We start from the raw sequence: 14,490 nt of genomic DNA, 5'->3' as shown, positions 1-14,490 counted from the left end.
CCATCATGGAATACCATCTCTTCTCCTTCATGTATCCTAATTCCACCCATCCTTCAAGACCCAGTCGAGAACCATCCAGCTCATTCTTTTCCAGCTCTGACTTCTACATTTTGTTTTGTTTTTGTTTTTTTAACAAACTGAGGTAACCTCAGTTTCTCTCTGGGTAGATGTCTGTGTGTAACTGCTCTGTCAGTGCACCTGTCCATGAAATCTCCTGGTGATCTGATTCAATGATGAATGCCTTTTTTGGCATATCGTCCCTTCTGCTCACAGTCTACTTAGTCTTCCTGGGACCATATGAACTATGAGACAGGCACGCCTGCCAACACTCTCATCAAAAGTTATCAGGAATAGAATTTAATAAACAGGAAGCAACATATAAAAACATTGAGTCAGAGAAATGACACACAAAGGCTGAAATTGCCTTTGCTGCCAAAGTTCCAATCTGTAGATGGGTCCTTCACGGTCGCCAAAGAAGAGAGCCCAGGTTCTCAGGTAGCTCCTGACTTCAGCATTCTCTCAAGGGACATCTCTACTCTCATACCTCCCTGGAGCCTCTGCCATCTCCAGTCTACTGCCCAGGACTCCAGGAGCCGTGCTCATCCTCAGCAGCATTCCTGACTGCCCACTTCCCGCGATAATTGGAACTCTACTTCCCATGCCTCAGAGAATAAGTGGAAAAGAACAAGGAAAGAGAGGCTGGTGTTTATGATTCACAATGACATCTTTGCAGCTCTGTGGGCCAATATCTCCCGTTCTTAGTTCATCTGTTTGGAGCGCTTGCTGGAGAATCCATTTGAGAATCCACTAGGATCTCTGTGCCCAGTCAGATAGGTCCCCAATGCCCACCTTCCCAGTGTTGAAGCTAGGATGTGAAAGCACCTACAAGCCTGAAAGCCAGGTCACTCGGGGGTGGGGGAGTCTCCTTAGGGCTGGGCCCACCTATACATTTCTCCAGCTGATCCCTAAGTCTTAGAGGCAGACCTGAGAGTTTTTCCTTCACGTCTTGCTCTCTTTGACTTTTAGTAGGTATTCCCTCAGGCCTGGCTGATCGCTGAGCAACACCAATTGGGATCAGAGAATTAGCTCATTCAGAGGAGGCATGCCCTTTGAGGACTGAGGCTACGAGGGGCTCCCAACAGCCAGAATAAGGATTTTGTTTTAGATAAGGTGTTACTGAAGATAAGAATCACTATAACGAGGAGAATGTTTTTTGAGCATGTATCATCTATAAAGTATGGCACTTTAACTTTTACTGAGTGCTTCCTATATACGAGGCACTCCCCTGTATGCTTCATACTTATTCATACATATTGAACAATTTAATCCTCAAAACAGCTCTAATAAGGCAGCACTGTTATTATCTTTATAGATGAGGAAACAGAGGCCCAAAGATGTGAAATGCAGCAGCACGTGGGCTGCAGGAGACAGCCATACACACGAGTAGTACCAAGACGGGCCGAGTAAGGTCTCTGCCACGAGAGACGAGAGTCTGGAGAGGCTACCTCCTTCGCCAGAATACCCTTATGTGCCTTGCCTACCTCAAGAATTTTAAGCATCCTTCAAGAGTCAGTTCACGGTCTGTGTTTTCTGGTAGAGCCTTCTCTAACCTCTCCCACCACAACCACCCCCCTGCTGCCCCCATCAGACCAACAGAAATGCACTCCCTTTGCTGAGCCATCTTGCCTGGGACACAGCATTGGCCCAGCCTGATCACCCTGTGTGACAATGGCTCCCATACCTGCTGTGAGCAGGTACTGGGCTGTGAGTCCCTGGAGAGCAGAGGCAGACAGTGCTCCCAGGGCCTTCCCAGCACAGAGCATGGCCCAGAATAGGGGCTTAGTAACCCTTAGCTGAATGACCCAGCAGGGAGTCAGGCTTACTTGAAGGCCTCCATCCTGAAGTGACATGTCACTTCTACTCCTCTTCCATTGCCCAAAGCAAGTCACACGCTTCTGGTCAGCCTTACCACACCTCAGGCCCTGCCTAGTAAAACTCAGCTATGCCAAACAGACCCCATCCCCATGGGCACCACCAGAAAGATCAGCTGACAGACAGGTCGGGGGGAAAAAAGCCAGGTCATACCTTGGGAACCGTCCCCTCCAAAAGGGGTACTTCTAGAAATGTGGGAAAGTTGTAAATGAGGTCTGTACTGTGTGGGCTATTAAAAGGAAGGCTTTGGGATGTGTGGAGGAGTCTACACTGCCACGTAATGCCTACTCCACTACGAATTTTCCACGTGACTTTGAGCATCTCCTTTACCCTCAATGGTTCTCTTTCTCTCCATCAGTAAAATCTTGGGCTACGAACTCATGGTCTCCATGGCTCTAAGGCTGCACAGTCCTGACAACCAAGACTGGCTCACCGACATGCCAAATATATTACCTACCCCATTGCTTGGAAAGCTGATGAATCTTAACACATGCAACAAGCCACTACAGAGAAACCAGTAATACTCCTTTCCCATCTTTAAAAAGACTGTCTTTTTTCCAACCTCACATGTTTTTTTTTTTTTTTTCTTCTTGAATATGGAGTCTCAGGGGTGAGTAAGCTATGTCATCATCTCCCAATGCTCAGAAATTTGGGTTCCACGGGGGTGAAAAAAAGAAGGGGTGAACGACCTTTTCCCTTTCGTCACAGGAAACCGCAGCACGCTGCAAAAGAAAGATGGGCTCCTGATTATTAAAAATAAACCCTGGCCCACAGCCTGCCTTGCACATTAGTCTTGCCAGCAGATGCAGACTTGCACACACACTCTCTGGCTCCGTGCTGAGACCCAGCTTCTCTGGCCAGTTTTCATGCTGAGATTCTCTAAGGACAACCATTTGTGTTTGGACAACTATGAAATCAGCTATTTGCTTGCTCAAGGAAGGGAATGCTACCCTAGGGCTGAAGGGGACAATGAGTCCCTAGAATCTTGACAAGGAATCTCAGTGGTTTGAAAGGAAACGTAAGATATGCATTGAGATTCTTCTGGTATTAAATGATAGAAACATAAACTAATATTGATTAATGCACAGAAGGTACCTTTTTTTTATTTTATTTTTTTGGCTCATATACCTGCAAAGTCCAGAATGTGGAGATGCCTATTAGCTTCAAGAATGGCCATATCTAGGTTCCTGAGCAAGCTCATTGGGCATTTGTCTCTCTCCCTCTCTATGTGCTCTTTCACTTTCAGGCAAACTCTTCCCAAGCTTAACAAGATTATCTCCTAGCAGTTAACTCCAGTGGAAAGAGATTCTGGTTACCACTGGTTTCAACAAAATAACTCTTGTTGTCTAATTTGAATTACATACCCAGTCCTCAATCAATCCTTGTAAACTTTAGGATAGAAAACATTAACTGGCCAGAATAGGACACTTGGAATTGCGGATGAGGCAGGCCCCCCATTCCCACTTGATGAACTGAGAGTGCAGAAGGGTAGTTCACAACCCCCCCCAAAAGTCAGTTTTAAAACCTGGACAGAATGCGCAGAACATTCTGAGAACTCAGTAAGAGAGAGTGTAAGACCAGAATTCAAAATACCACTGATACCTTTCCCCACTCTGGTCCCCTGGATCTGAATGCCACATAGTCTGAAACCATGAAGGGGGCATTAGAGAGGCTCTGGGGTTCTGGCTCAAGGTGTGAGAAGGAAAAACAGATGAACTGAACACCACCAACAACAAATTAGATCTTAGTGACATTACCAATTTCTTGTCTTTACCAAAAAGAAGCAACATACTCATCCTTTTCAAGTGCACATTAAATACTCACCAAGAGAGACCATATCCCAAATCAAAAAATAAACTTTAACAAATTTAAAATAATTGAAATCATACAAAATGTATCTTCAAACAATGGAATTAAGGTAGAAATCAATGAAAGAAAGAGAAGAGGAAAATCTCAAACACTACCATATTAAACAGCATGCTTCTAAACAATCCATGGGTCCAAAAAGAAGTCTCAAAGTAAATTAGGAAATATTTGAACTGAATGAAAATGAAAATACAACATACCAAAAGATGTGGGATGCATCTAAAGCAGTGCTCAGAGGGAAATTCACAATACAGATAGTCCACAACTTATAATGGTTTGACTTCATGATTTTTTGACTTTGTGATGGTGGGAAAGTGATCTGCATTCAATACAAACTGTACTTCAGATTCTGAATTTTGATCTTTCCCCAGGCTAGCAGCACTCCCTGTGAGCCACAGCTCTCAGCCAGCCACATGATCATGAGGGTAAGCAACGGATACACTTATAACCATTCTATACCCATACAACAATTCTGTTTTTCATTTTTTAGCTCTAGTACATTTAGTTGAAATATTCAATACTTTCTTATAAAATAGGCTTTGTGTGAGATAATTTACCCACCTATAGGCTAATGTGAGTGTTCTGTGCACATTGAAGGTAGGCTAGGCTAAGCAATAATGTTCAGTAAATTAGACATATTAACTGCATTTTGACTTATGATTTTTTTCAACCTACAGTGGGCTTATCAGAACATAACCTCATTGTAAGCCAAGGAAAAACTGTATTAAGTACTTACATTAGTAAAGAAGAAAGGTCTCAAATCAGTAGTCTAAACTTTCGCAAGAAACTAGTAAAAGAAAAACAAAATAAAACCAAAGCAATCAGAAGAAAGAAAACAAGGGGCACCTGGATGGCTCAGTCAGTTGGGCATCTGTCTTTCACTCAGGTCATGATCCCAGGGTCCTGGGATGGAGCCCCACATCAAGCTCCCTGTCAGCAGCAGGGAGCCTGCTTCTCCCTCTCCCTCTGCCTTCCCCACCATCCACTCATTTTTTTTTTCTCACTCAAAATAAATATTTTTTTCTAAATGGAAGAAAGAAAACAATAAGGTAATGCAGAGTGAAGAAAATTGAAAACAGAAAGAAAAAAGAGAAAATGAATCAAGCCAAAAGTTGTTCTTTCCTTAAATAATCAATAAAACTGAGGTGTGTGCAGCAAGACTCACAAAAAAGACAAAAGACACAAATTATTATCAAAAGTGAAAGAGGAAATATCACTACAGATCCTGTAGTCAGTAGTCATAAGGAAATACTACAAACACAACAATACATGTAAATTCCACAACTTAGATGAAACTGAACAATTCCTAGAAAAGTAAAAACAACTAAAAATCACCCAAGATGAAAAAGACAACCTAAATAGTCCTATAAAGATTTTTTAAAAAATGAATCTGTAGTTTAAAATCTTTCAAGAAAGAAGTTTCCTGGCACAATGGTCTTATTGACAAATTCTACAAAATAAAGACCTAACACCAACTCTACACAATCTCTTCCAGAAAAAAATGAAGTGAAGAGAACATATCTTCGTTTGTTTTGTGAATTCAACAATACACTGAGTGAGACCAAGAACTTACAAAGATAGTAACAGAAAGAAAATGACCAATATCTTTCATGAACATAGAAGCACAATTTCTTGGCAAAGTAATGGCCACCAAATCCAGGTTTTTACACACACACACACACACACACACACACAAAGAATAAAACACAACCAAGTTAAGGCAGAAATACAAGGCTGGTTAAATATTAGAAAATCCATCAATGTTATCACCATATTCAAACTTTAAAGGGAAAAAAACTCTACATGATTATACTAATTCATGCAGAAAAAGTATGTAACAAAATTCAACACCAATTCATGATAAAACTCTTAGTGAAACTGAGATGGAAGGAATCTTCTTCAATGTAAGAAAGGGTATCTATTAAAAAAAAAAAAAGCTACAGCTCACATTACACTTGCTAGCAAAGGACTGCATGCTTTCCCCTTAGATTGAGAAAGAGGCATGTTTGCCCATCAGAATGGTTATAATTAGAGTCTGATAACACCACAGGCAGAGTCTATTAACTAATTGGAACTTTGTCATACTGCTGTTGGGTATGTGAAGGGGTATAGATATCTGCATGGAAATCTCTAATTAACATTTATCATATGCTCCAACATTCCACTCCCATTTCAACAGAAATGTATACATATATGCACTTAAAATACATACAAGACTGCTTTGTTGCAGGCGTAATCATCATACCCCCAAACCAGAAACAATTCAAATGAAGAGATAAACAGTGGTATGTCCATACAGTAGAATACTATTTAGCAGTGAAGGAAAGAACTCTCGGGTGCAACTCAACAACTTTATGGTGGGCAAAAGCAGCCAGGCACAAAAGAGTACATACTGTGCGATTTCATCCATACCAAGTTCTAGAACAGGCACGACTAAGCTAAGATGATAGAAATCACAACAGTGGTTGCCTGAGGGAAAGGTTGTCTGGAAACAGGCCCAAGGGAACTTTCTGAGGTGATGTAAATGTTTTCTGTCTTGTTTTGCGTAATGTTTTCACAGCTGATTACAATTATCCAAGCTCACAGAACTGAACGCTTTGAGTTGTGCATTTCTTTTATTTTAAAAAAAAAAAGGTTTTTAAAAATTTATTTTATTTTAGAGATGAGTAGAATGGGGGAGGGGGAACCAGAAATAAAGGGAGAAGGAGTGAGAAGGAATGTCAAGCAGTTTTCCCATTGAGCATGCAGCCCAACATGAGGCTCGATCTCACCACCCTGAGATCAGGACCTGAGCTCAAACCAAGAGTCAGACCCTTAACTCACTGAGTCACCCAGGTGCCCTAAGACCTGTGCATTTCTATATGACCTCAATTTAGTACAAAGAAAAGAAACCCTTGATGAATAATGCACTTGACTTTCTATGAAAGAGTCTCATACGCATTCCCCCTGTTCCCTGCATTTGATCTCAGCATCCCTGAGTGGCAGAGGGATGGGACATTTTATGAATGAGGAAACAGGGAGAGGAGCAGAGTGAGAAAGGGACTCCCAAGAGCACACAGCCTGTGCCAGGACTAGAGCCGAGGGTTTGGGACTCCACAGCCAGTGCTCCTTACACATGTCTTGGCTGTCCTTCTGTGTTCTCCTACACCACCAGGCACCACGGAGATGCCCGCAGGGTGATGATGCGCTCCCACAACTTTTTCCCCATTTATCCCCTCCACAGACTCAAGTCCTGCCTGCAATTTTCTGTGAAAAGTCTGAGAACTGCTGATGTTACAGATGCTAAAACAAATGTAAATGTCCAGGGGCTCCTCTCTTCTTTTGCGTCCTTTGTAGGAGGACACGCAAGACACTGGAGTCTGATTTTCACTCTGGGCTTAATTGGTTCTATCTGCCTAGAACGGTACGATTTCCAGGTCCCAGCTCTTACATCAGAGAATGTAAAACCGGAGGAGCTGCTGGAGAGGAAGTCCTTAACCGCGGTTCTGCCTCTGTGTGATGTCAGCCTCCTGTGCCTTGGTTTCCCTATCTCTGAGACAAGGGACCTGGACTAGATAAGATCTAGATGTCCTGCACGAGGGTCAGGAGCTGGAGTGGCAATAGTCATCTTTTTTTTTCCAAACCTCCCATGTGAACACTGTCAGCCCAGACATCCCCCTGAGGATGCTCATTCCGGAGAAAAGTCTCAGAAGTCACTGAGATGAAGAGGACCCGCACATCCCCACTCCCCACTGCTCCATGCAAAGAAGCACCTGAGACCTCCAGGAGGAATTATCTTCTGTTCCCCTGTCCAAAGAAATTTCAGGAAACCTGACAGCCTCTGTGTGTCACTTCTGGGCCAAGATATTGGATTTGTGAAAACCTGGTTCCTGGTCCTAGTTCCATTTACAGCTGACCACTTGCAGCTCCTCAGAAAGACCCCTTCTCCGTAGGGACTTGTTGCTTTGTCCAAAAAATGTACTTAATGATCCCTGTCTACTCCCCAGGATGGTTAAGAAGACTTAATGAAGTGAAGATTACTGGATGTGCTTTGAGCAGGTGAAGCTCCCTACTGAGATACGGGGTTCTTATCTTCCAGGGAGGTCAGAGGATACTATCTTAAATCCTTGCGGTTTAGAGCTAACCTTTCTTTCCCGGTGCCTGTGTAGTGCCGCTCACACCACTAGATGGCGATAGCTGTCACTTGCAGATTCAGAAAGAAGGGTGTGGGAGAGCCAGGGGGCCGCCTGCTTTAAGAAAACTAGGCCAAAGCCGGCGCGTTACATCACTTCTAATGGAAGCAGCCAGTTCAGTCTGGATTTTTCTCTATTGCAGGAGACAATGCAAGGAAACTTCCTGGCTCCTTGCGCATTTCAGTGTTAATTATTTGGCTAGAGATCAGTCTTTATCTCCCAGGAATTGGTTCTGGAGCCCCTGCCCCACCTTCTGGGAGTACAGGCCTTTCTCCCCTAAGGCTTCCGGACCCCTTTCTCCATTTGGCTCAGGCCCCACCCTCAAGCAGGCTCAAAGTGCATTTCTTGTCCTGCGTTTTAAATCTCAGCTGAGTTCAACAAGCACTTCTGTCTACTTACACCAGGGGCTCTACTGTGAAAACAAGTGCAGACTGCTTGAGCTCAGATGCGCCTCTGACCCTCACCTGCTATATGCAGGCTTTTGAGCGAGGCATTCTAATTCTGTGTTCTTCCCTTTCCTTACTTTTAAAATGGGATTAATAAAAAAAAAAAAGTTATTATTAAATGAGTTAATGTTGGTTGTTATGGAGCTTGGAGCTTGGAATGGGCTCTGGCACTTTGTAGCCACTAGTAATTATTTACTGAGCGCCTGTGATGTATATTATCTCATTTAATGACCATACCCATGACTCCAAGAAATTAAACAATGTGCCCAAGGCTGCACCGCAGTCAGAAGTAAAGGTAGGATTTGAACAGGATTCTGGCTCCACAACCCCTGCTTCAGCTGCTCTTAGTGAGGAAAATGAGCAGCAGAAGGCAGAGAATCAAAAGACTAGCAAAACTGCAGACCACACTGTCAGTCCCAGAATGCCTGCAAATGGGCCATCCTAAACCACGCTATTCAGGTCTCCGAGATCTTGCCCTAGATCAACGCTAGCACTCACTGGGCCTTTGGGATCTGGGGAAAGAGCCTTCCTTGAGCCTCAACTTAAGATTCGTTTATGAAACAGGGTATCTTGATAGATCACTATTAAGGCTTAGTTGTCAAAATCACCTGGGGTCCTTCTTAAAAGTGGATATTTGGACCCCACTTCTGAGCTGCTAAAATAGAATCTCCAGGGGAGGGATTTGGACATCTGTATTTTTAACAAGTGACTCATGATTCTCAGGACCAGAAAAGTTAGCAAAACGCCCTAGGTCCAAATGATCTTAGAGGTTCTCCCAGTTCTGTTCATCTTGATCCCACTGCTCTTCAACCCAGCTCCCGATCGGCCTCCGTAGAGACACGGACATCAACAGACCCTGTCCGGGTGCCCTGCAGTCCGACCCCCTAAGGCCCGCCCCAATCCACATGGATTTGATCTCTTCTTCCTTCCTGTAAGGCACTCAGCTTCTCAAGGGAGCTAAAGCTGTATAAATAATAAATGAAATTTACAGTAGCATTTGGAATTCACTTAAGCACTAGAAACGTAGCTGCTATAGAGTCTCTTTAAAACTCATCTTTTCATTGGGTAAGAAGAAAAAGAAAAGCAGCTTCTCCAATTGACTCTCCTAATATGCAAATTGGATATTTTGAAAAGACTTGATTCTAAATGTTCACAGTGTCCATTTAGAAGGCATAGTTTCCATTGCCAGAAGAGCAGTGCCCTGCTGCCCCAGTTTAAAATACCCAGGAGAGCTAGGTCAGACTACCTTTCAGACCACAGGCAGGGTTACTAGCCCTGTGACCTGGAGGCAGGCCCTGTGGAAGGAACGGGAAAGAAGCCCCAAGGCACAAAGCTAATACTAGACTCATCATTTCAGCTTCTCCTATAAACCCTTTCAATCCTTGCTCTTCCTGTTTGCAGATTCACCAAATGGTACAACTGAGCAATATTGGCTGCCTCCATTGCCCTCTTTTGGCTATAGTTCCTCTCTCAGTCCCCACAAACCAGGGACCCCACTGACTTGAAACAGACCTGAAATTCTTCCTGTTGGCCAAGTCTGGGTTGAGGGAAAGTTTTCTGGAAGTGTGTACCCTGGGCTGGGATTTTTTTTTTTTTTTTTAAGACTGGTATCAGTCAGCTATTGTCACAATAATGCTATGTAACAAAGCACCCTACCACTCAGTGATTTATAACAATAATTCATGCTCATTCGTGCATGTGTGGGTTGGCTGGGGCAACTCTGCTGACCTCCCTCAGCTGATCTCAGTTCAAATGACTTTGGTTTCAGCCTTGGGTTTGGTTCAGGTCTGCTCTAGGTATCCCTCAATACTTCCCAGATCACTAGGCTAGCCAGGGCATGTTTCTCTAATGTTGATGGAAGAAGCTCAGAAAGACAGGTCATAGCCCAAGCTTCTTCCAAGCCACTGATGGTGCCATATCTGCTCGCATCCTGTTGACCAGAGCAAAAGGCAAGGACATATAATCTGCCCAACATGAAGCCAAAACAAGTCACAGAACATATGTGGGGTGGGGGAGGAGGGCAGGAAGGTTAAATAGAAAAAAACAGGAGTTAAGCACCCTGGAGCTACTCCCTTAGGTAGGATGACACAGAGAAGGATCCTGCAGAAGCTAGAGCCAGGCTTCATGTTGAACTCATTCAAGCAATAGAAACATGGCTGCAGTAATATCTCCGTGGGGAGTGTGGGAAGGTAGGGAAGGAGAAAATGTAAATCAGGAACAAATAGAACATCAAACAACTATCTCCAACTACATAGTACATACCATTGCCTGGACCCCAACCTTCTCAATGCTCCATCTCCCCATCAGCAAGTGAGAAAAACCACACGAGAGGAACCTGACCTCTTCTCTGCCACAGCTGGTTGTTTTCTTTAAACAAATCACAGCTTTAAAAAAGATCAGCCCGGGAAGGGACTCTGGATGACCCTCGTATCCCGCCCCCTCATCTTTCAGAGAGGAAATGGGGCTTATGGAAGGTCCTGAGGCAAGTAAACAGCAGAACAAGGAGTTCTATTTGTGCTTCTGCGGTTTTCCCACCTGAGACATCTCCAAAGAGCCAGGTAATTAAGATTTCCTTTATTTGACAAGCACTCTGTGCCAAGCACTGCCGTAGGTGTCAGGGATAAAGAAGTGAACAAACACCTCTCATGAAGCTTCCATTCTACTGAGGGAATGGATAGATGGTAAATAAGTAAACCAGTGAATTAATCCCATGGCAATAAATGCTATGAGAAAAACAAGTAGGACAGGGGGGATGGTTAGGATAAATTGAGGCTGTATACTGATGGCCAAGGGAGGTCTCACAGAGAAGATGACATTTGATCAGTGCTCTGGTCTGATTATTTCTGTGCACCCCACCTTCCCCCCACCACTAAATTCATATGTTGAAACCCTAACCTCGAAATAATGGTATTAGGAGGTGTGGCCTCTGGAAGTACTGGGAGGCCCCACAGAGCTCCCTTGCCCTTCTGCCAGGCAAGGAAGACAAGTCTACGACCTGGAAGAGGGCCCTCACCTGACCAGGCTGACACCCTGATCTCCGACTTCCAGCCTCCACAAGCATGACAAGTAAGTTTCTGTTGCTTATAAGCTACCCAGTCTGCAGTATTCTGCTAGAGCTGCCTGAACGGGCTAAGACAATCAAGGAAGTGAAAGAAGTAAGCAAGGAGCCGTGAAAAAAAATATCTGGGTCTTTCCAGCAGAGGAAACTGTAAGTGCAAAGGCCCTGAGTCAGGGACAGGCTTGGCATGGAACAGAGCAAGCAGAGGAGGTATGGCTGAAAATGGCAGCAAGACAGTGTGGTGGTATGGCCAGATCATGAAAGGTCTTGAGGGCTATGACGATGAATTTTGTGTGCGTCAATTTGACAGGGCTAAGGAATATGCAGATAGCTGGCAAAGCAGTATTTCTGAGTGTGTCTGTGAAGGTGTTTCTGTAAGAGATTAGCACTTGATTCAGTAGACTAAGTAAAAAAGACCTGCCATCACCAGCGAGGGTGGGCACCATCCAATCCATGGAGGGCCCAAATAGAACAACATGATGAAGTTAGGGTGAATTTCCTTTCTCTCTTCTTGAGCTGGGACGGCCAACTTCTCTTGCTCTCAGACGGTGAAGCTCCTGGAACATCGCAGCTCCTTGTTCTCAGGCCTTTGGGACTTAACACCAGTGGTCCCCTGACTTCAGGCCTTCAATCTTGGATTAACCATACTCCAGGCTTTCCTGGGTCTCCAGCTTGCACATGGCAGATTGTGGACTTCTTAGCTTCTATAACCACATGAGCCAAATCCTATAATCAATCTCCTCTTTTTATCCATATGGGATCTATCTGGATCCTACTGATTCTGTTTTTCAGGTGAACACTGACAGGCACAATGGAAGAACTTAGGGTTTTGCTTCAAATGAAACAGAAAGCACTGGAGGGCTTTGAGTTAAAGAAACACATGATTGGACTTTTTTGGTTTGAAAGATCTCTTTGGAGGGGGAGATACCTGGGTGGCTCAATGGTTAAGCATCTTCCTTTGGGTCAGGTCATGATCTCAGGGTCCTGGGATGGAGCGCCACATCTGGCTTCCAGCTCAGTGGGGAGTCTGCCTCTCCCTCTTCTTCTGCCCCTTTGGCTATTGTGTGGAGAACTAACTGCAAAGGACAGAAACTAGGGTCACATTGGGAGGCAACTGCAGTACTCCGAAGTAGAGGTGGCTTGGCATCCCAGGTGGGAAGGAAGAGTCAAATTTGGGATCAGATGTGGTAAAGCTGAGAGATTTTCCTGATGGCCATGCATGTGGCGGTAGAGATCAAAATCAGAAAAGAACCCAATGTTGTAAGAAAAGAAGATCATCTTGAGCACCTGGAAAGATGGAATCACCATTTTCTGCATTGGTGCAAGTTGTAGAAGGAACAGGTCTGGGGGGGTAAATCAGGCAGCTTTAGAAGCAGCTGCTTCCTTGCTTTCTGATTGCCTGTTTTTCCTGAGACAACTCATCTACCTAAGCCCAGGGCAGATTAAAGTGTTTCTGTAGCTAAACATCTGCTTTCTCCAATAGATGTAGTCATTTCCACTAAATTCTTGGTCCTAGGTCAGAATCCCCAAAAAGCAGACTCTGATGTGAAGTTTAGCATGCGGGAGGTTTATTAGAGTGTCACTAAGATCAACACCCATGGGATGAAGGGAAGGAGGCAGACTGGGCACAGCGAGACACCAAGCTGTGATGCAGTATGAGTGCTAAACGTGGAGAGTCCTGAAAATGAGATGATCCTTCAGAACCACCTAAGTTGGGACAAGGCGGCTGGGCAACAGGGTCACCAGCTTCTCATGGAAACATGTGACATGACGCAAAGTCACTTTCTTTATCTGAGACATTCCCTAAAGGGCTGACAGCTGACCTCTGTCTTCCAGAGACCTGGCCATCAGCGAGAGAAACCGGTTCTTTATTCTGGAAGGGGAAACTGGATGGTGCATCACAACATTTACCATATTCCCTCATGCCAGACAAAAGGAAGGCTAATTTCTTCAAGTCCAGTCCTTCCCCCACACTCATTATTCATGGCTGGCCAGCAAATGAAAACCTTGTCCGACTCCACAGATTTTCCAGCCAGAGGCGGAAAATTAGGTCCATCCTAACAATGGACCACAGAGGAAATTCCTAATGGAAGAATACCAGTGTGGACCCTGACCTTGTCAGAGCAGCTGTTAGCTAGACCCAGAGGGCAGACCCAGCCCTGGTTAAACCTAGCTGCACAACTCACCTTCACCTTTGGAGTCTTGATTTAAAACATCAGCCTTCAACACATAAAAAGCTCAGGAGAGAGGTGCCTGGATGTCTCAATCCATTAACCGTCGGACTCTTGATCTTAGCTCAGTTCTTGATCTCAGGGTCAAGCCCCACATCAGGGTCCATGTGGGGTGCGGAACCTACATTAAATAAATAAATAAATAAATAAATAAAATAAAAAGCTCAGGAGATCAGGTAACAGTTGTAAACTACGCAGAATCTCTATGTTCTCCTTCCTACCCCAGGCTCCTACAAAAAACAGTAAATAAATAATAATAACAGCAGAAGACAACAATATAAATAAAATATAAATAAATAATATATAATAATATAATAAGAAAGAATAATAAAAATCCATAACAATGTTGTAACAAAAGAAGAGGTATTCCCAACAGACCAAAAATTATCAAAAATCCCTGAAAAGAGTAAGACAGAGAGGGAAGATTGAAGAAGAAAAACACATCCCAGTTGCACAAAGGAAAGAAGTGCTGCAAACGAGTTAGAGAAAGCAGTTCTGGGCACAGAAGTCGCAGGAGAGCCCAAGGATGATTGATAGGGTGATTGGTCCTGAAAAAAATCAACATGACAAAAGAAAAGTACCAAATCTAACCACCTGAGGAATTAAATTTAACATGAAGAACTAAGGTTAACAACCTGAAGAGCTAAAGCCCATGGGAAGAATCAACAGAACAAATAAAAATGCCTTTAGAAAATTCCAAGTAGTATTTTCATGTGGGGGGTATTATATACATACAAGATCATCAACTAGAGGTCTGGAAATGACAATTTGCAAAGTAACAGCTT

General features: G+C 43.9%; 1 long non-coding RNA gene across 1 annotated transcript in view; it reads right to left on the bottom strand.

Annotated features, from left to right (window-relative positions):
- LOC131818443 (uncharacterized) overlaps positions 1-14,490 on the bottom strand; it is a 95,019-nt gene that overhangs the window by 42,565 nt on the left and 37,964 nt on the right. The window contains exon 2 of the long non-coding RNA XR_009348825.1: positions 13,661-13,826. This is a non-coding gene — a long non-coding RNA (uncharacterized LOC131818443). The remainder of the gene's footprint in view (positions 1-13,660; positions 13,827-14,490) is intronic.

This window comes from Mustela lutreola, chromosome 16 (genome assembly GCF_030435805.1).
Source record: "Mustela lutreola isolate mMusLut2 chromosome 16, mMusLut2.pri, whole genome shotgun sequence".
NCBI classification, from domain to species: Eukaryota; Metazoa; Chordata; class Mammalia; order Carnivora; family Mustelidae; genus Mustela; species Mustela lutreola.
The sequence above is the reverse complement of the archived record's forward strand: the minus strand, read 5'-3'. Positions and strand labels throughout refer to the sequence as shown.